This window comes from Hemicordylus capensis, chromosome 2 (genome assembly GCF_027244095.1).
Source record: "Hemicordylus capensis ecotype Gifberg chromosome 2, rHemCap1.1.pri, whole genome shotgun sequence".
In the NCBI taxonomy this organism is placed as follows: Eukaryota; Metazoa; Chordata; class Lepidosauria; order Squamata; family Cordylidae; genus Hemicordylus; species Hemicordylus capensis.
Genome location: NC_069658.1, coordinates 227,513,822 through 227,535,535, shown reverse-complemented (window position 1 = coordinate 227,535,535; position 21,714 = coordinate 227,513,822). Strand labels below are relative to the sequence as shown.

Genomic DNA, 21,714 nt, shown 5'->3' with positions numbered 1-21,714 from the left:
TCTCTCACAGCTACAGTAAACCTACCATTCCAATTATAGCCTGGTCATTTCTGTGTCAGAGGGCAAACAGAGAAAATCAGCAGGGGATCAAATACTTATTTCCCTCAGTGTACATGCATGGAGTGTGGAAAGAGCTTCATTCAGAGCGGAACATTTACTAACCGTCAAAGAACCCATACTGGAGAGAAATTTGGACTGTGGAATGAGCTTCATTGCCAAAATAAGCCTTACTAGACATCAAAAAGCCCATACTGGAGAGAAACCATATAAATGCTTCGAGTGTGGAAAGAGCTTCAGTGAGAGCAGAAATCTTACTATCCATCAAAGAACCCATACTGGAGAGAAACCATATAAATGTTTTAAGTGTGGAAAGAGCTTCAGTCTGAGTGCAGATCTTACTAGGCATCAAAGACCCCATACTGGAGAGAAACCATATCCATGCATGGAGTGTGGAAAGAGCTTCAGTGAGAGCGGAACACTTACTAACCATCAAAGAACCCATACTGGAGAGAAACCATATAAATGCTTTTAGTGTGGAAAGAGCTTCAGTCTGAGTGCAGATCTTACTAGGCATCAAAGAACCCATACTGGAGAGAAACCATATAAATGCTTGGAGTGTGGAATGAGCTTCAGTAATAGCGGAAATCTTACTAGCCATCAAAGAACCCATACTGGAGAGAAACCATATAAATGCTTGGTGTGTGGAATGAGCTTCATTGCCAACATAAGCCTTACTAGGCATCAAAAGGCCCATACTGGAGAGAAACCATATGAATGCTTGGAGTGTGGAAAGAGTTTCAGTGTGAGTACAGATCTTACTAGGCATCAAAGAACCCATACTGGAGAGAAACCATGTAAATGCTTGGTGTGTGGAATGAGCTTCATTGCCAAAATAAGCCTTACTAGGCATCAAAAAGCTCATACTAGAGATAAACCATAACAATGCTTGGAGTGTGGAAAGAGCTTCAGTCAGAGCAGAACACTTGCTATACATCAAAGAATCCATACTGAAGAAAAACCATATAAATGCTTGGAGTGTGGAAAGAGTTTCAGCCAAAGTGCACACCTCACTTCCCATCAAAGAAGCCATACAAGGGAGAAACTATATAATGCTTGTATTGTGGAATGAGCTTCATTGCCAAAACAAAACTTGATTAAGTACCTTCAGGTCAGTGTCGACTCTTGGCTACCACATAGTTAGATTCTCTCCAGGATGATCTGTCTTCAACTTGGCCTTTCAGGTCTCTCAGTGCTGCGTTCATTGCTGTTGTAATCGGGTCCACCCACCTTGCTGCTGGTCGTCGTCTTTTCTTTCCTTCCACTTTCCCCAGCGTTATGGATTTCTCAAAAAAATCCATACGTCCGAGGAAGATACAGCCGCAGAGACACGGCGGCCATATTGAAGAGAACGGCGGGCGCAGAACGGGCTACAGGGAGGGCAGAGGCGGCAGCGGGGGGACCGGGAGGGCAGAGGCGGCTGCGAGGGGAACGGAAAAAAGATACGAGCCAGTAGCAGCGGAGAGATAAAAGAGGGAAGAAGAGACCGGCCGGACGGCAGCGACGGATACAAAATGGCGGCAATAGTGGGTCCGGCCCGGCCGCAGAGAAGGGAAAGGGAGCGGCGACGGGACCGGAACCGACCCGACCCAGCGGGCAGAGAAGCGGCAGAAACAGGGTCGGCCAGCCCAGGAGAAGGGACCAGCCCAGACAAAGGAAAGACCAGCAGAGATACAAGAGTGTGGGGCAGGAGAGAGTGAGGGAGAGTGAGGCAGAACTCTCAGAAAAGGACCCCCACTCTCGGCCAGAGGAGGCAGTGGGCCCGGCCAGGAGGAGGAGGACGCGGTGCGGCCAGAGGAGGCGGAGATAGCTGGCCCCAAAGGTCTACTAGTGCCCGTTAATTTAACGGGCTTAAAATCACTAGTTAATAATCATCATCGTCTTTATAAAACACCTGTGCGGTGAGTAACCAAACATCTAATAGCTGAACCTGTGCTCCTCACCTGCTCATAGGGGGACATGACAGTTGCAGCTAGCAAAGCTGCACAGTGGATTAGGCTTGGGCAGGCTCCCGCAGCATGAAACACTTGCAGGCCCTGTCCAGATTACTAAACACCTGTTCCCTAAGCACCATTTTTTTTTAATGTTTTAAAGATAATAAATGACATCGTTCAGAAAAAAACTTTCAAAAATCTGAAACAAAATTTTTATTGTTGTATGATTTTTAATTTGATAACCAAACCATTATAATGCATTAAATAAAATAAATGACATTGTTCAGAATAATACCTTTCAAACATCTGAAACATAATTTTTAACAATGTTGTACAACTCTTAATCTGAGAACCAAAACTTTCAAAGAAAGAAAAACTCAAACATCTTAAATATAGTTTTTAACAATTTCTAAAATCATTTTTTTTCAAAGATGCATTACATTTCTCAAAAAGGCCAAGACACAACAATTTATACATTATTTGTAAACATCTAATTTTTAACAATGTTGTATAATTTTTAATTTGATAACCAAGTTTCTTACTATCTCTAACTTCATTTTTTTTTAAAAGATGCAAGGGCAAAGAGAGTGCTAGTGGTTACAAACAGGGAGACTGAGCATGAGCAACGACACGGAAGTTTATCAGGAAAGAGGAGGAGGAAGTACTGAAATCTGATGGTGTAGGGGAGAATAACACACTAGCCCAGGCTTCCCCAAACTGTGGCCCTCCAGATGTTGCTGAACTACAACTCCCAGGATACCCAGCCACAATAAATTGTGGCTAGGGATGCTGGGAGTTGTAGTTCAGCAACATCTGGAGGGCCGCAGTTTGGGGAAGCCTGCCCTAGCCTATCAGAAAACCCTAAGGTGTACCACTCATTGATGTATATGACAAAGTGATACTACAGCTCCCTTCAGGGCCCGGCTGCTGCTCTGAGGGGCCACTGCGCGCGTAGGAGGAAGCAGGCGAGCAAGCACCGCCCACCGCTGGGATCCCGGTGAAGACAACAGGGGCTGCTGCTGCTCCTCCTTCCCCCCTCTCTGGCACACAGACGCACGTGCCGCAAAGAGAAACAAGCTTTGGGACATAATAATCAACAGAGGAAAGCAGGGAAACCCTGGAAGCTGGAAACGTCTTTAAAAGAAGAAACTGTGAATAAGTTACTTCCCACTGACCTGCATGCACATACTGTGCCACATTTTGCATTTAGTTGAATGCACGATGAATGAAATAGCAGCAGTATTGCTAGTGCAACTGCCCTGTCATACCAGAGACACATGGGCCAGGGCCAGAACCATGCGTGATCTTGATCAGACACATGTTTTCTTTTGCTTTGTTCTCCTTTTATTGAACTCTCTCCCTCACCTGAAAACTGAAGTCCTTTGCAGATATTTATCTGCCTGACCAATGAGCAAGTCTCATCAGGAAAGTGGTTAAACACACACACACCACTCCATAAGAACAGCCCTGCTGGATCATTCCCTTTCTATCCCATTCACTCAAATTCTCTCTTGGTAGTTGACAATTTAAAAAAGAATGACAACCTAATCAACTGCCACCACCAAATGCCTAGGTGTATCTTCAAGGCCCTGGCAAAGAGGTCAAAGCCCAGCTTCTTTTTGTTGGTCCCAAAATTCCTGGCCTCCAGTTTCACAGGATGAGCCCCAGTTCTAGAGTTGTGAGAGAGGGAGAAAAATGTCTCTGTCCATTCTCTCTACTCCATGCATAATTTTATACACCTCTATCATGTCTCTCCACAGCCACCTCTTTTCCAAACTAAAAAGCCCCAGATGTTGTATCCTTGCTGCATAAGGAAGTTGCTCCAGGCCCATGATTATCTTGGTTGCCCTCTTCTGCACCTTCTAGCCCTTGTAGAAGTGGAGTTATGGAGCAAAATGTGCAGTCACGGTGGCACCCCCAGAAACGAAGAACCGAGAGGGCACAGAAGGGGCAAAATGCATTTCTGGGGTGGGCAAGCTGTGGGTCACACATGTTAGATTTCTGAAACGGAAAAGGGCGGCATCTGGGGTGGGGGCTACCTTTATAAGGGATGCTGTTGTAGTAGTTGCGGAACCAACTAATACAACAGACTCAGTGAAGAACTTTAATCATTGCACATAGCAATACTGAGACTTAAAACTATTTAAGAGATAGCAAATTAGCATTATGAACTCTTTGAATATTCATGCTTCCATTGTTTTAGTATGTTATGGGCGTCTGTTAGCTACTTTGGGTATGCCATTTTGAAAATGGAAAGGTAGGAAAGAAAATTTATTATAAATAAATCTTATATAGCGGATGATGCTCTGCTTGACCTCGTTATCTCTTTCTACAAACGTATATATGACCAGAATTGTTTGGTCTCCCTAATGCCACTGTAGAGCTTCATACCACTGCCAAAGTGTTGGAAGGGAGTAATGCGAATGGATAGCGGGTATCATAAATTCCTGTTTATAGCTAGACAATTAAATGACTGTCTCTTGAAAAAGGGCCTACATGTATGGATAAAGATTAAAGGGGTGTTTATAGTAGCAATCTATGCCCTTAAAATAACCCTTTAAAAATAGGCACATTGTAGTGCTTCAGCTGCAGTCTTAACTCATTCCCGTTATTGAACACAACCTGTTCTTTATCATCCCAAACAAGTTGAGTGTGGGGTTAACCCTACACAACAAAATATTGAGACCAAAATATTCTTGGTGCTTTTATTTTCCCTTCCAAGTACTTCATTCACAAACCAGTTAGCAAGCAGAATTTCAGGGGCAGGGCTGACTGAGGGGAGAAACACAACCATTTAAAGGCTCCTTGTGCTAAAGGGCACTTTCCCCCTCCCCCAAAGGGGGCTCATTACACATCTTAAAGGTTTGCTCTAAGAAGATTCCCAATAGCTTTTCAAACTGCTCACTAGGGAAATATTCGGATCCAGGGGAGGCAGATTCCGAGGCGAGAGACTCGGAGAGGCCTGTGCCATCCTTCACCCTCCCCCGCCCCACTGCTGCTACTTCCCCACAACTAAACAGAGAAGCAAACAGCCAAGAGGTTTGCATTTCTGCGTGTGGCCGCGCCAGAGAGAAAGGCGAGGAGGCAGGCAGAGAAGGCGAGGGGGGGGAGAATAGCCCCAGCTGCCTCCCACTATGAGATCTACCTAGGCTCCGCTTTCTCCTCCGGGATGCTGGTGCTGCAGCCCTGCTGCTAAGAGCCCCAAAGATGTAGCTCCTCCAGGCAAGCGGTGCGCCTGGGGTGGGAGGGGAGAGTTGACGGGTTGCGTCTCCCATTCATATGCAATCAGGACAGACCCTAAGGAAAAGGGGACAAGTCATGCTTGCTACCACAAGACCAGCTCTCCTCTCCAGGCAGAGGCCAGAAAGGGGCTGCCCACCCATGACCATTACAAGAGACCTACTAAGCAGATGTAGCACCTGGACAACTTGTGGAATTTCCTTCCGGAATAGAAATCTCACAGCTATCGTGATGGAGGATGTACCCAGGACTGTAGAGATATACAGAGTTTGTCAGGAGTACTTCCATTAAAATTGAAACTAATGGGATATTGATTTCAATACAATTGCTTATGAGTAACCTATAACTGGATGCAAGTTATAGTGGAGTATCTAGTCTCATAAATGGAACATTTAAATTTATGTGTGTACAGAGAGAGAGAGAGGTAAGTCTTAACAGTTTGGGATACAGGCTACTACTGTCACTGGCACACATCCACACTAAGTTACTTATAGGCAGTCTTGCTGAAATGAATGGGACAAATTTACTTATCCTATGAATCTTAGTGGGAGTAATCAGTGCTAATTTTCTGAAGCCTGTCAGTCCAGCTGAGGGGAGGGGCATGCTGAGCTTCAGCATGTAGGCAGCCAGGCGCAAAGGAGGAGGGTTTCCACCCACTTTCCTCCCCTTCTGCAGCAGACACATTCAAACCTCACAAATTGTACAGCTGCAACATGGGGCCATAGGAGGGTTCTCTCCCCCCACCCCAGTATCCCTTCAAGTACTCCTAAGGTTATTAGTACCCCCGGTGGGAACCTGTCTGACTTAACCTACCAACTAACCAAACTAACTCTAGCAGTAATCTAGACTTACCCACTGCAAGTTTGGGTCCTTTGATTCCTTTGGAGGAACCGTGACTGATTAACCCCAGGAATAAATAACCAGACCTGTTAAAGACTAAATGTTTTATTCAAAGAATGCAAGGCATACAAGTTGTTAAGGTATGGCAAGTACGCTAAAACAGAAAGATGAACAAACAGCATTCTCAAAAGCACAGAATGCACTAGGCATTTAAGGCTACTACTATGAGTGGTGGTGTGAATAATCAAGTCCACACAATACCCCCTAGCTACTTTCTCTCCTAAATAAATCTAAGTCCTTTCCCCTCCACCCTTAACTCAAATCCTATTTATCCTTGGGCCACTTGAGGAAAGTTCAAAACATGGAGCCAGTTGTAATAGAAAATATTTTCAATCCCTTTCCTAATGATCCCCAGTTTGGGCTCTTTGATAGCTAGGAAGTGTTCTACTCTGACTGAAGCTCTTTCCACACCAAGCATTTATATGGTTTCCCCCGTGTGTGTGTTCTTCGATAGGAAGTGAAATGCACACTTTGGAGGATATCATGGACAGCCAGGAAAACAAACAAATGGGTCATAGAACAAATCAATCCAGTATCCTCACTAGAGGCACAAATGACAAGGCTCACACTTTCATAATTTGGACACATTATGCCTAGAACGGCCAAGGAATACACGGGCACAGAGACACGGGAGCACACCTAAGCCTTTTATTATAGAGGATAATACATTTATACCCCGCTCTTCCTCCAAGGAGGCCAGAGGGGTGTACTGCATAAGTTTCCCTTCACAACAACCCTGTGAGGTAGGTTAGGCTGAGAGAAAAATGAGTGGCCCAGAGTCACCCAGCAACTCTCACGGCTGAATGGGGAGTTTGTTCTCTGGTCTCCCCATTCCTAGTCCAGCACTCAAGCCTAATCCACTGTGCAGCTTTGCTAAAACTGCATCTGTCACGTCCCCCTAACAGCAGGTGAGGAGCTCTCATTGAGTGTGGTTGCAGCAGAGGCACTGCTGTTTGCACGCACAGGTAGGTCTTCGGTTCCAGTCCTGGAATCCAGTCCCGATTGCACTGCCCCCAACATATTCCTTGGGCACAGGTTCAGCTATTAAAGGTGTGGTTCCGCCAACCCCACACAGATTTCAACCAGCTGGGCTTTCCTGATGCCAATGCATCTCTGATGCATGAGGACGTGAGGTTTCCCTCTCCCTGTCAGATTGCACCAACCAGGTGGGCTCTTCTGATGGGTCCGCATCTCTGATGCATTAGGCTGTCCTGAGTTCCAGTCCTCAACTTGGCTCCAATCAGTTTCCAGGCACCATCCTTCCACTCCTGGGCGGGGACCCAGCAGATCCCACTACCCCTGTCCCTGTCAGATTGTGCCACCAAATCTGGCTCTTAAAATCATCCTCATCTTGGATGCACAAGGCTGTTAGTTCTTCCTGTCCCTGTCAGATTGCCCCAACTGTGCAGGTTTTTCTGATGGGTACCATTTTCTGATGCACCAGGCTATCAGTTTTCCCTGTCGCTGTCATTTTGCCACAACCATGCAGGCTTTTCTGATGGGTTCCCATTTCTGATGCACTAGGCAATCAGTTTTCCCTGTTGCTGTCAGTTTGCCCCAGCCATGCAGGCTTTTCTGATGGGTACCATTTTCTGATGCCCTAGCCTATCAGTTTTCCCTGTCGCTGTCAGATTGCCTCAGCCGTGCAGGCTTTTCTGATGGGTTCACATTTCTGATGCACTATCAGGCTATCAGTTTTCCCTGTCCCTGTCAGTTTGCTACAACCGGGCAGGCTTTTCTGAGGGGTCCACATCTCTGATGCACGAGGCTGTCACTTTTCCCTGACAGTTTTCTGATGGCTCCGCAGCTCTGATTCACAAGGCCATCACTTTCCCCTCTCCCTGTCAGATTGCACTACTCTCCAACATATTTCTTGGACACAGGTTCAGCTATTAGGTGTGCGGTTACTCACCGCGCAGGTGTTTATAACCTGGACAGGGAGGGGCAGAAAATGTTTCGTGATGCGGGAGCATGCACAAGCCTAGTCCACTGTGCAGCTTTGAGAACTGAATCTGTCATGTCCCCCTATCTCCAGGTGAGGAGCTCTCATTGCATCAGGTTGCAGCAGCGGTCCTGCTGTTTGCACGCACAGGTCCCGAGTTCCAGTCCTGCACTGGGCTCCCATTACTTTGCAGCGACTATGCTTCCACTCCTGGGCCGGGACCCAGAATTTCACACTCCCCACCTCCCTTTTCAACTCAAATGGGTGCTCTTTTCTGAAGGACTCTCAGTGCTCAGCACCCTCTCATATTCCACCAAACCCACACAGATTTCAGCCAGCCGGGCTTCTTTGATGGCTCCGTAGCTCTGATGCACAAGACCATGGCTTTCCCCTCTCCCTGTCAGATTGCACTACCAGCCCACCAACATATTTTGTGGACACAGGTTCAGCTATTAGATGTGTGGTTACTCTCCGCACAGGTGTTGATTAACCTGGAATGGGAGAGGCAGAAAATATTTCGTGCTGCGGGAACATGTCACAGCCTAATGCACTGTGCACCTTTGCTAAATACATCTGTCATGTCCTCCTATCTCCAGGTTAGGAGCTCCCATTGCGTGAAGCTGCATCAGAGGTACTGCTGTTTTGCGCGCACAGGTCCTGAGTTCCAGTCCTGCACTGGGCTCCCATTAGTTTGCAGGGACTGTGCTTCCACTCCAGGGCTGGGACCCAGCAATTCACACTCCCCACCTCCCTTCTCAACTCAGATGGGTGCTCTTTTCTGAAGGACTCTCAGTGCTCAGCACCCTCTCATATTCCACCAAACCCACACAGATTTCAGCCAGCCATGCTTTTCTGATGGCTCCGCAGTGCCGATGCACGAGGCCATCACTTTTCCCTCTCCCAATCAAACGGCACCACCCAGGCAGGCTTTTCTGATCGCTCCGCATCTCTGATGCACAAGGCCATCACTTCCCCCTCTCCCTGTCGGATTGCACTACACTATAACAATCCATCAAACGTTTTGAACTTCTTAATTTTGAGTGGTTGCTAAGGCTTAGTCTTTTGCTTGCTGTTTCATTATTTTGCATTATGTAGGAGCTGGGCATGTGACCACACAGCTGCCCATTTCTATTGACCTCAATAAATTGCTGATTTGGGTTACACACACACACACACACACACACACACACACACACTTTTTTAAAAAAATGATCCCTTAGTTCTTTATTCTTCATTGTCATCAGCACTGCACTGGGTAGGGAGAGCACAGAGACAAGACATCGGCGTTGCAGGAACTGCTAGCAGATCTGCTGGGTCACCGGCATGTGCCACACTCAGCCTTCTTTTCTTTCAAATTGACTGACACTCCAGCAGGCACACATCTGCTGTGCGTGTAGCACTTGCATGGTGGACATTCCACCTTCAACGCAGAAGAGATCACATATTTATTGTGTGCCCCAATGCTGCAGTGTTGCGTATTTACAGCGTAGGGTGTGGTATTGCTTCAGCTTCAAGTCTCATATTTTTAGTTTAATATTTTAACTGTATCATATTTATAATCATGCTTTCAAATTTTGCTGTAAACCACCTTGGGATTGTTTTAATGGGAGCTGTTATATAAATTTAACAATAAATAAATAAATAAATAAATATCTAACCTTTCCTTAATGATTTATTTTGCCATAACACATTGTACTTGTACTTATTACTCATTATATCCCGCCTTCCTTTAGACACAATCCTGAAACGTTACTCCTTTCAAGGCTATGTGTCTGTCTTTTGGGCCACCAGAGAAGAGAAGAGCCTTACTCTTCTCCTAATTTCTCATTTTTTAAAAAAAATAGCTTGGGAGAGAGGAGGATTCTATTGAATTTTGGTATTTGAACATAATATTTCTTTCTTCATGGCCTGCACTGCAGGTAATGACAAAGAGGGCAAAGTTCTAGATATGTTGAATGACTGCACCCTAGAACAGTTGGTCTTGGAACCAACCGGATAGAAGGCGACCTTGGACTTATTCCTGAGTGGCACCCAGGACCTGCTGCGTGATGTCAGTGTAATGGACCTTTTAGGGAAGAGTGACAATAGTGCAATCAAATTCTGCATACATGCGGGGAGAGAATCACCACAGAAGTCCATCACAGACAGTTTGAATTTCTGGAGAGGAAAATTCTACAAAATGAGGAGTATAGTGAAAAGAAAACTAAAAGGGAAAATCGGGAGAGTCACTTCGCTCCGTAATGCATGTAGTTGACAAAAAGGAAGAAGAAGAAGAAGAAGCCGAAGCCCAGTTAATTGGTATACCAAACAGGAGGAAAGGTATCACTAGGTCCCGTAGGCTCAAAGCATGAATAACAGGTACAGTCAAGGAAGCCATAAAATGGAAGAAGACTTCCTTCTAAAACTGGAAGGCCTGCCAAAATGATGAGAAAAGAAAGGAACACAAACTCTAAAAAAAAAGATATGCAAGGTGACAATAATGGATGCAAAAAGAGAGTCTGAAGAACATTTACTCAAAAGCATCAAGGGGAATAACAAAAACTTCTTTAAATACATCAGATGCAGGTAACCTGCCAGGGAGGTGGTTGGACCATTAGACAATGAGGGAGTCTAAGGGATTATTAAGGAGGATATGGAGGTAGCAGATAAGTTGAGTTAGTCCCTTGCGTATGTCTTCACAGCAGAGGATCCTGAGCATCCACCTGTTCCAGAAACAGGCTTTTTAGGAATGGGGTCTAAAGAACTGATTCCGATAGCGGTGACAAGAGATGATGTTCTAACCAGGGATTCTCAATGTTGGGTGTCCAGATGCTATTGGACTTTAACTCCCATAATCCCCAGCCCCAATAGCCTTTGATTGGTGATTATGGGAGTTGAAGTCCAATAACAGCTGAGGACCCAACAATGAGAATCCCTGTTCCGAACTGTCTTGAAAAACTGAAAACTAACAAATCACCATGGCTGCAGAGTCATCCTAGAGTCCATCCTAGAGTTTATTGGATCTCAGCTGTCTCTGACTTATCAAGAGAGGGATCTTGGGGTCATGGTGGACAACTTGTTGAAAGCGTTGACTCAATCTGCGGCAGCTGTAAAAAGGGAAATACCACGCTAGGGATCATTAGGTAAGGGGTTGAAACTAAAAATGCTATTATGACAACGCCCTTATAAAGAACTATGGAGCAGCAACATCTGGAGTACTGGTTACAACTCTGGTCACCACATCTTAAAACGAACATTGTGGAACTGGAAAAGGTGGAGAAGTTGGCAACCAAGATGAGCATGGTCCTAGAGGACCTTTCTTTTGACGCAAGGTTACAACATCTGGGCCTATTTAATTTAGAAAAAAGAGGACTGCAGGGAGACATGATAGATGTTTATAAAATCATGCATGGAGTGGATAAGGTGGATAGAGAAAGATTGTTTATAATTTTATTTACAGTCATAAGACCAAACAGAATAAAAACTAGTAAACCATGGCGGGCTTTCCTGATGGCTTTTCTACTTCCATCAGAAAAGCCATCAGGAAAGCCCGCCTGGATGGTGCAATCTGATGGGGAGAAGGAAACCCGACGGCATCATGCGTCAGAGATGTGGAGCCATCAGAAAAGCCTAGCTGGCTGAAATCTGTGTGCGTTTGGTGGAATTTGAGAGGGTGCTGAGCACTGAGAGTCCTTCAGAAAAGAGCACCCATCTGAGTTGAAAAGGGAGGTGGGGAGTGTGAAATTCTGGGTCCTGGCCAAGGAGTGGAAGCATAGTCCCTGCAAAGTAATGGGAGCCCAGTGCAGGACTGGAACTCGGGACCTGTGCACGCAAAACAGCAGGACCGCTGCTGCAACCTGATGCAATGAGAGCTCCTCACGTGGAGATAGGGGGACATGACAGATTCAGTTCTCAAAGCTGCACAGTGGACTAGGCTTGTGCATGCTCCCGCATCACGAAACATTTTCTGCCCCTCCCTGTCCAGGTTACTAAACACCTGCGCGGTGAGTAACCACACACCTAATAGCTGAACCTGTGTCCAATAAATATGTTGGTGGGTAGTGCAATCTGACAGGGAGAGGAGAAAGTGATGGCCTTGTGCATCATTGCTGCGGAGCCATAAGAAAAGGAAAACTGTCAGGGGAAAATGACAGCCTAGTGCACCAGAAAAGGGAAGCCATCAGAAAAGCCTGCACGGTTGGGGCAAACTGACAGCGACAGGGAAAACTGATTCTCTGGGACCCTGGAGAGCCCCTCCCAGTCACTGCTGACAAGGCTGAGCTAGATGGGCAGCTCTAAGGCAGCTTCCTATGTATCTTCGACTTGCTGGCTAAAGGGGGGAAGCAGACAGAAGGTCCTATGCAGGTGCCATATACCGGGTCATGCCATTGGTCCATCTAACTCAGTGTTGTCTACACAGATTGGCAGCACTGGCTTCTCCAAAGTTGAAGGCAGGCAGGCAGGCGTCTCTCTCAGCCCTCTCTTGGAGATGCCAAGGAGGAACATGGAACCTTCTGCATGCAAGCATAAAGATGCTCTTTCCAGAATATCTCCATCCCCTAAGGGGAATATCTGACAGTGCTCATATGTGTAGTCTCCCATTTAAATGCAGACCAGGGCAGACCCTGCTTAGCAAAGGGGACAATTCAGGCTTGCTACTACAAGACCAGCTCTCTTCCCTCCACAGTGTCACAGCACTGTGGACGCCCCTTGTGGTTCTCCCTTTTAAACACGGATGTGGCTGCAGCATATCAGTTAAGTACATGCTGGTATGAGCTAGAGACCCCTGGCTGGCTGCCCCATCCCTGGCATCTTTCCCAGTCTTGCTTGGCAAGTTAGAGCTTGCCGGAAGGAGGAGGGGCTCTCATCTCTCTCATCCTTTCCCAGGAGGAGGAGGCGGCAGCAGCAGCAGCAATAATAATGGGGCTGGCAAGAGCAACCTAGGGAAAGAAAAGTTCTTGGCAGTGCAGTGCTTTCAATGTTTCTAGCTTGCCTGCCTCTGCTCAAATGATAGGGAATGGCTAGCTGATGGCCAGCAGGGGGTGCTCTGGCACTAAAAATGCTTTGCTCGAGGGAAGATAGAGGGCCACGGCTGGCTCTGCTGCTGGCTGGGGCAGGAGGGCAGTGTGTGTGCTGCATTGAGCCAAAAGCCCGAGGCGGGCGTCTCTAGAATGCGAGGCAGGCTTGCTTCTGGCCTGTCCAAAGAAAGGAGTCAGCCAGCTATAGGGTTTCCCATCCTGAGCTGCTACAACCCTCTTCACTGATTTGCATGCTTTGCCTCCAGGCCCCGCCCCCGACAAGTCACGTGACATGACTCCCCCGCGCCAGCCCAGGCTGCCTCCGGTCTTCCCAATCCTTCCTTTCCTTCCGCGCCATATTCCTCCTCCCCGCTCTCTCTTCCCTGCTTTCTCCACCTCCAGACATTCTTCCCCCTTTTCCCTCTGCTCCGCTGGCTCCTCCTTTCTCGTCCTGGTCCTCGCCCTAGACTCCTGCGCTCATTGGCTGGCGGGTGGACACAGTTGTGCCTTCTCCCGTCCCAGGGCTGGATGTCCTGAGCTTGGCTAGATGAGATCCAGTGCAAGGTCTACGACTCGCTGCTGACTCTCCAAGGTGAGGGGTGGGGGGTGGAGGACGGGATGGAGGCAGCGGGAAAGGAGAGCCAGCCCGGGGGCCCCAGGGTCTCAGGGGAAGCGGGCGAGGCAGCAGGAGAAAGAGGCAGCAAGGCTGCGCTTTGGAGATGAGTCGGGGCAGAGACCCTGGAGGCCGTATGGGAGATGGGAACGTTGGGCCAAGAGGCGGGATGGAGCTTGCTTGGTCCCCCCCCCCCCGGGGCTGGAAGACGCTCAGCATGGAGAGGGACTCCCCAGCGTGCTCGAGGGCGGGAGTGGGGTGGCGCGCTGGGCCCGGGCGGGGAGGCAGCACAGCAGAGGGCTAGTGGTGCTCAGCCCAGCCGACACTCAGCCTTGGAGGGCGGGAGCGTGCAGCCGGCTCTGGGGCAGAGCGCGCCTTCCTCTAGGGACGCCTCTTGGTCTAATTTAGCGCCTTCTTCTCATCCCCGCCCCTCGCCGCCTCCCCCCACACGCAACCCGTCGACTCCCTCCTCCCGCCCCGGGCGCACCCCTTGCCTGGAAGAGCTGCATCTTTGGGGCTCTGAGCAGCCGCCCCGGGGAGAAAGCGGAGCCCAGGTAGATCTCGCCCTTGGCATCGTGGCGGGCAGCGGAGGCTATTCTTCCCCTCTTCCTCTCTGCCTGCCTCCGCCCTTTTCTCTCCTGTACGCCGCACCCAGAAATGCAAACCTCTTCTCTGTTCAGTGGTGGGGCAGTAGCAGCAGTGGGGGGACGGGGGTGGGGTGAAGACGGCACAGCCTCCTCCAGGTCTCTTGTCTCGGAATCCGCCTCCCCTGGATCCGAATATTTCCCTCGTGAGCAGTTCGAAAAGCTATTGGGGATCTTCTTAGAGCGAACCTTTAAGGTGTGTAATGAGCCCCCATTTGGGGAGGGGGAAAGTGCACTTTAGCACAAGGAGCCTTTAAATGGTTGTGTTTCTCCCCTCAGTCAGCCCTGCGCCTGAAATTCTGCTTGCTAACTGGTTTGTGAACGAAGTACTTGGAAGGGAAGAGGGCATTATCGCTATCTGGGAGGTCTTTTTAAAAAATAATCCTGAAACTGTATGGGCTCCCTGATTAACTTCTGGTGTGGGAAACGCACAACTCATGGTCAGTTTGGGTGTGTTTGTGAGGAGAGACATGGAGCCTGACTCCACGATTAGTAGGTAGGAGATCCCTGGAGCAAAAGACTCTGGGGCCAGGCGGGACCTAAAAACAAATCACTTCTGAACTCAGTTACTTGACTTCACTGCAGCTTCAAAATAAAAGCACCAAGAATATTTTGGTCTCAGTATTTTGGTGTGAATGGTTAACCCCACACTCAGCTTCTTTGGGCTGATAAAGAACAGGCTGTCTTCAATAATGGGCATGATTTAAGACTGTTGAGTAGGACTGCAGCTGAAGCACTACATTGTGCCTATTTTTAAAAGGGTTATTTTAAGGGCATAGATTGCTACTATAAACACCCCTTTAATCTTTATCCATACATGTAGGCCCTTTTTCAAGAGACAGTCATTTAATTGTCTAGCTATAAACAGGAATTTATGATACCCGCTATCCATTCGCATTACTCCCTTCCAACACTTTGGCAGTGGTATGAAGTTGTTCAGTTGCTCTCAATGAAAAGGTGGTGTAATTATCTGCATTGGGGAAACCAAACCATTCTGGTCATATATACGTTTGTAAAAAGAGATGATGAGGTCAAGCAGAGCATCATCCACTATATAAGATTTATTTATAATAACTTTTTCCCCCTACTTTTCCATTTTCAAAACTGAGTACCCAAAGTAGCTAATAGACGCCCATAACATACTAAAACAATGGAAGCATGAATATCCAGAGAGTTCATAATGCTAATTTGCTATCTCTTAAATAGTTCTAAGACTCAGTATTGCTATGTGCAATGATTAAAGTTCTTCACTGAGTCTGTTGTATTCGTTGGTTCTGCAACAACTACAACAGCATCCCTCAAAAAGGTAGCCCCCACCCCAGCTGCCGCCCTTTTCCGTTTAAGAAATCTATCGTGTGGGACCAACAGCTTGCCCACCCCAGAAATGCATTTTGCCCCTTTTGGGCCCTCTCGGTTCTTCATTCTGGGGGTACCACCATGACCGATCATTTTGCTCCATAAATCCCCTTCTACAAGGGCTAGAAGGTACAGAAGAGGGCAAGCAAGATGATCACAGGCCTGGAGCAACTTCTGTATGCAGCAAGGATACATCATCTGGGGCTTTTTAGTTTGGAAAAGAGGTGGCTGTGGGGAGAGAAGATAGAGGTGTATAAAATTAAGCATGGAGTAGAGAGAGTGGAGCCAAGTCATGCTTGCTACCACAAGACCAGTGATCGCAAGCCTCACACTGCATTTGATTTTTGGGTGTTCCATGGATGGTCCATTTGGCTTGATTAATGTTGCCATGGAGGAGTCTTTATCTGGTGAGACTGGACTGAGGGTGAACCCAGCACTCCTATGCAAAGGAGGGAGACCAGTTAGGAGAGTCCACACACCACCACCACCACCCCGGCTTATGGATTCCACTGGAGGATTTTCCTGCATGCTGAGGGTGGATTATCCTAACAACACGCTGGTCTCTCTGGTATGAGGTGGTAGGTTGGGCAATTAACAGGACCGTGCCTGAGCATCCTCTCCCAACCTGCCAAGCCTATTTGCCAGCCGTGGTTGCCCACCCTTACTTGGGAGTACACAGCAGAATGCTGTTGCCTATTTGGTTACTCTTGGCATTGCTGGCTGGCATGACGGGCAGCCCCATGGCCATTAGGGACCCTGCTGGCCTGGGGTTGCTGCACCACTTGAAAGGCAACATAGCACTGTTGGAGACACAGCTCCAGTTGCCTTGTCTCACTCCACCTTCTGCCCTACGGACCTCTAGGGATATTAGGAATATGGGGGGGGTCTTCCTCTCTATCCCCCCTCTCCTTGCCTCTCCCTCTGCTCTGGCCACCTCTGATTGGTGGTGGTGAGGGTCTCTCACTTCCTCCTGCTCTTTGCTGCATTCTCCAGGAGTCCTGTCGCTTCTCTCACTGCCTCTCTACTCTGCACTATAAGGACAGAAAGCTCAGGGAAACAGGCTTTCCTACCCAAGTATGTCATTTCCCCAAGAAACCTGACTTGCTTTTGAACCTAACACGTCTCAAGGTGCTCTTTACTGGGCTTGCTCTTCTCACGCATGTTTGCTCTGCTATAATTGGGGTGAACTGTTGGTACCTTTCTAAGACAACCTGAGCGGGATCTAAAATTTACTGAATTGGCATAAAAAAAGGTGTGAGTGCGTGCACATGCGCATGCCTTAGAGGGAACACTGGCGTGGAGTCGAAATCGACTTGACAGCACTCTTTAATAAGGCCGTTTTGGACAGAATCTGCTCTGACTTGTTTGTGCAGAGCACAGCTGCTGTTGTGGAGCACTCTGGCCTTCATCTCCTAGCCAAAACAAGGCCAAGTAGCGAGCGTGAGAATGAGCTCCTTCGGCTTCTGGCTTGTTTTGAATTGGGAGTGGGGAAGGTGCCCATGAAACTGTTTGTTAGAGGCCTGAGCAGAGGGTGGGGGGACCTTGAGTGTCAGAGGGATTCTGTCTGGGAAGGTGGTTTTTGTGCAAGCTGTTCCTGTGCTTTAGGGGAGATGGACTGCTTTTAATTCTCAAGCCTGCTTATTGTGAAGTGCCTAATGAATTTGAACCAAATTTGCTACAGGTGTAGGGACACCTTGGGATAGTTCAGTGGCATAGTTTGTGATGATGTCATCCATCCTGATTCAAGATGGAATCCGCCTGAATGTTTGAGGTGCAAGTGGGCTAACTTGTGGTCTGTCTTCACAGATTTGAACCAAATTTGGTACAGTTGAAGGGATGGTGAAAGAAAAGTAGGCGGATTACTTCTTACTAGAACAAATTCTTATGGGAGAAAAGAATCTTCTTTTTCCTTTCCTTGTTTGGACAATAGTTGGCATGGCATAGCTCAGGACCAGAGGCGTTCACTGTGTTGGGTAAGAGGTCCGCTTAGATAAGGCATACGTTCCCAGCTGGCACACTCCTCTCCTGCTCAGAGGTCTCAGACGCATGGCAGAACTAAACCTCTGTTGGTTAGGGACCTTGGAGGGAGTGAACACAATCTCCTGTGTATCTCTTTCAAAGGCTGGAGCTGTGAAGAGAAGCTGTGTGAGTAAAGCCTCTCCTCTAAAATTACAGAACTAGGAGTTAGCCCTAACAGTTTTTGTTTGTTTGTTTGTTTTTCCTGTCTGTCCTATTCCTCTCAACCCTTAACCCCCTGTTCTGGCAATTTTTCAATCAAGTTATTCCAAATGTGGGTGCTTGAGAGCTCTGAGGAGCGATTTCTTCCCCCCAGGCTTGCCATCTGCATGTCCTTCTCTGGGCAGCCAAGGGTGGGGGATACTGGAGGAGGCGGATTCCCAAGGGGTGATCCAAGTCTCCCTCCTTGTGCCCTCCTGGAAAGGGGAGAGCTTCGAGGATGTGGTGGCTGGAAATGGGACAGGAGGGGGTGGCTTTAAGGAGCTGAGGTTTGCACTCTGCTCCCCAGGAGGCTCCATTGTGTGGGGACGCGCAGAGGAGGAGGAGGAAGTGGGGTGGGGAGTTATCAGGAATAGACCAAAGGGAAGGATCCTGCATTGAAGGCTTTGTTCTGTGTCCCTGATGGGAAGACCACTTGCCTCCCCCACTTTGCCTTTCAAGGCTCTCTCGGACTCTTAGCATTTGTCTCCTTCTCATACAGGGAGAAGATCCATGAGGTGGGATCTGGCTGTCAAACAGTTTCATCCTTCAACAAGGAAATCCTTTGATTTTTTAATATTGTTGGAGGCTGCCTTGGAGCACAAATGAAAGATGGGGAAGAAAGACACAGCTAGCTGTGAAGCAGGAGAAGGCCTTGAGGCCAGACAAGTGGGGAGCACTGGGGAATTCTGGGAAAGGGCCAAGCAGAAGATGCTGGTTGAGGAGCTCAGGAGCTCAGAGGCCCAGCACCTGCGCTTCAGGCAGTTCTGCTACCAGCAGGCCAAGGGCCCCCAAGAGGTTTGCAGCCAACTCCACAGCCTTTACCATCAGTGGCTGAAGCCAGGGAGACACACAAAAGCTCAGATTGTGGACCTGGTGACCCTGGAGCAGTTCTTGGCCATCCTGCCCCCAGAAGTGGAGAGCTGGGTCAGAGAGTGTGGAGCAGAGACTAGTTCCCAGGCAGTGGCCCTGGCAGAAGGTTTTCTCCTGAGCCAGGCAGAGGACAAGAGGCAGGAAGAACAGCAGGTGAGAGAGCAGTTTATCTTGGGAGCTGCAAAGGACTGAGAATGTGAGCTAGGAGATCTTAAAACAAGCCAGATGTGGCATCAAAAAGCAACTTAGAAATCACTCATGGAGATGATCCACCCACTTCAACCCCTTCTTGGGTTAGGGTTCTGCCTTCTTGGGCATGTGGCAGAACATCTGATTCCATCCAGAAAGCCCCCGGTTCCATCCCTGGCATCTCCATGTAGGGCTGGGATAACCTTCTGTCTGAAACCTTGGAGAAGAAGTCGCTGCCAGTCCGTGCAGACAATACGGAGCCTGATTTAGAAAAGGTGGTATATTAATGTATTGCTTATTTGTTGTATTTATATGCTGTTTTTCATGAAAATAATCTTAAAGCGGTTAACAATGTAATGATAACAATATATAAAATACAAAAATACAGATAATATAAAAATAAAATCTCTATTCACTACTAATCGTGCTCAGCAGAGCTATCCCGGGTTGTGAGGAGTTTGATTTCTGCTCCTTCTGCCTCAAACCAGTCCCTGGGGTCATTCTGCTGTGAGGCTTTTAATGGTGTTTTTGCAAACAAGATCTCTTGTATTCTGGCTGACTTGGACTCCATTATTTTTGCAGGGTCTATGGAGGAGGTGTCCAGCAATCCCTCTTGCAGTATTAGATTGGATCAGTTTCAATCTGTGACTCCTGAGAATGTGGACAAGCTGCTTGGGGTGATGCGGCCTACCACCTGTGTTCTGGATCCTTGACCAACTTGGCTGCTTCTGTATAGCAGGGAGATTGTTGGAGATGGCCTAGTTAATATCATAAATGCATCTCTGAGGGAGGGTAGGGTAGGGTGCCCCCTTTTTGAAGGAGACATTGGTTAGACCACTTCTAAAGAAGCCTTCCCTGGATCCCTTAGCGATGGACAGTTACAGGCTAATCTTCAATCTCCCTTCGTTGGGCAAAGTGATTGAGAGGGTGGTGGCCGACCAGCTCCAGGCAGTCTTGGAGGAAACTGATTATCTAGACCCATTTCAAACTGGCTTTAGAGCTGGCTATGGGGTTGAGACAGCCTTGGTTGGCCTAATGGATGACCTTTACCAGGGAATTGACAGAGGGAGTGTGACTCTGCTGGTTCCTTTGGATCTCTCTGCGGCGCTTGATACCATCGATCATGGTATCTTTCTGAATCGCCTGGGGGAGTTGGGGATAGGAGGCACTGCTTTGCAGTGGTTCTGCTCCTATCTCTCGGGTAGATTCCAGATGGTGGAACTTGGTGACAGTTGCTCCTCAAAATGGGAGCTGTTATATGGAGTCCCTCAGGACTCCATTTCGTCACCAATGCTTTTTAATATCTACAGGAAACCGCTGGGTGAGGACATCAGGAGATTTGGTGCTGGGTGTTATCAGTATGCTGATGACACCCAAATCTACTTCCCCTTTTAATCTTCAGGAAATGGCACTCATTCTCTAAATGCCTGCCTACAGGCAGTAATGGGCTGGATGAGGGAGAACAAATTGAAGCTGAATCCAAGCAAGACAGAGGTACTTATTGTGGGGGCTCAGAATCTGAGGAGTGAGTTAGATCTTCCTGTCCTGGATGGGGTTACATTCCCCCAGAAGGAGCAGGTGCACAGCTTGGGAGTACTCCTGGACCCAGGCCTCACCCTGGTATCTCAGGTGGAGGCCATGGCCAGGAGTGCTTTCTATCAGCTTCGGCTGATTCAACAGCTGCGCCCATTCCTTGAAGAGGATGACCTCAAAACAGTGGTACATCAGCTGGTAACCTCCCGGATCGACAACTGCAATGCATGCTACGTGGGGCTGCCTTTGTACGTAGTCCGGAAACTTCAGTTAGTTCAGAATGCGGCAGCCAGATTGGTCTCTGGGGCAACCCGGAGAGACCATATTATGCCTGTTTTGAAACAGCTACACTGGCTGCCAATATATTTCCGGGCAAAATACAAAGTGCTGGTTATTACCTTTAAAGCCCTGAATGGCTTATGTCCGAGTTATCTAAGAGAGCGCCTTCTTCTGCATGATCCCCACCGCGCATTAAGGTCATCTGAGGAGGTCCATCTCCAGCTGCCACCAGTTCTTCTGGTGGCAACTCAGAGGCAGGCCTCTGTAGCTCCTCCGGTGCTGTGGAATGCACTCCCGGCAGAAATTGGTAATTTGAGATCATTACTGTTCTTCAGGAGAGCCCTTAAAACCTATCTGCTTGGCCTGGCCTTCCAGGGTTTTAAATGATTGACTGTTTTAATTTTTTTTTAATTGTTGCCCTGATTTCCAGGGTTTTTGTCTGTTTAATTGGTTTCATTGTGTTTTAATAGTTTGATTTTAATTGTTAACTTGTTTTAATTGTTTTTATTGTGCTGTAAACTGCCCTGAGCCATTTTGGAAGGGCAGTATATAAATGAATGAATGAATGAATGATGTAAAAATCCAATTTTAAAATAAATAAAAAACAAAGCAGGAGCAGCAAAAGCAATACTTTCATTCAGAAGCCTGGGTGAAGAGCCATGTATTTACTTTTTTCCTAAAAACTGTCAAAAGAGGCGGGCAGGGGGGAGAGAAAGGCGGCAGCGGGCAGTGGGTGGACGGAGAGAAAGGCAGCAGTGGCAGGGCCCTTGGCCAACCGTCATAGCTCTGTGCGGGGGGGGGGAGAGGAACGGGAGGGCTAGAGGGAAGGGGAAGAGAGAAGAGGGAGGGGAAAACAGCCGGCCCCAAAGTGCCACACAGATGCTCTGTGCAGGATTGGCTAGTGTTAATGTATTTTAGATCTGTCTGGCTATAGAATCAATTA

General features: G+C 47.9%; 1 pseudogene; it reads left to right on the top strand.

Moving 5' to 3' along the window:
• The first annotated feature begins 79 nt into the window (after window positions 1–79).
• The window catches only part of LOC128343800 (zinc finger protein 91-like), a 36,864-nt pseudogene continuing 15,229 nt past the window's right edge, over window positions 80–21,714 (top strand).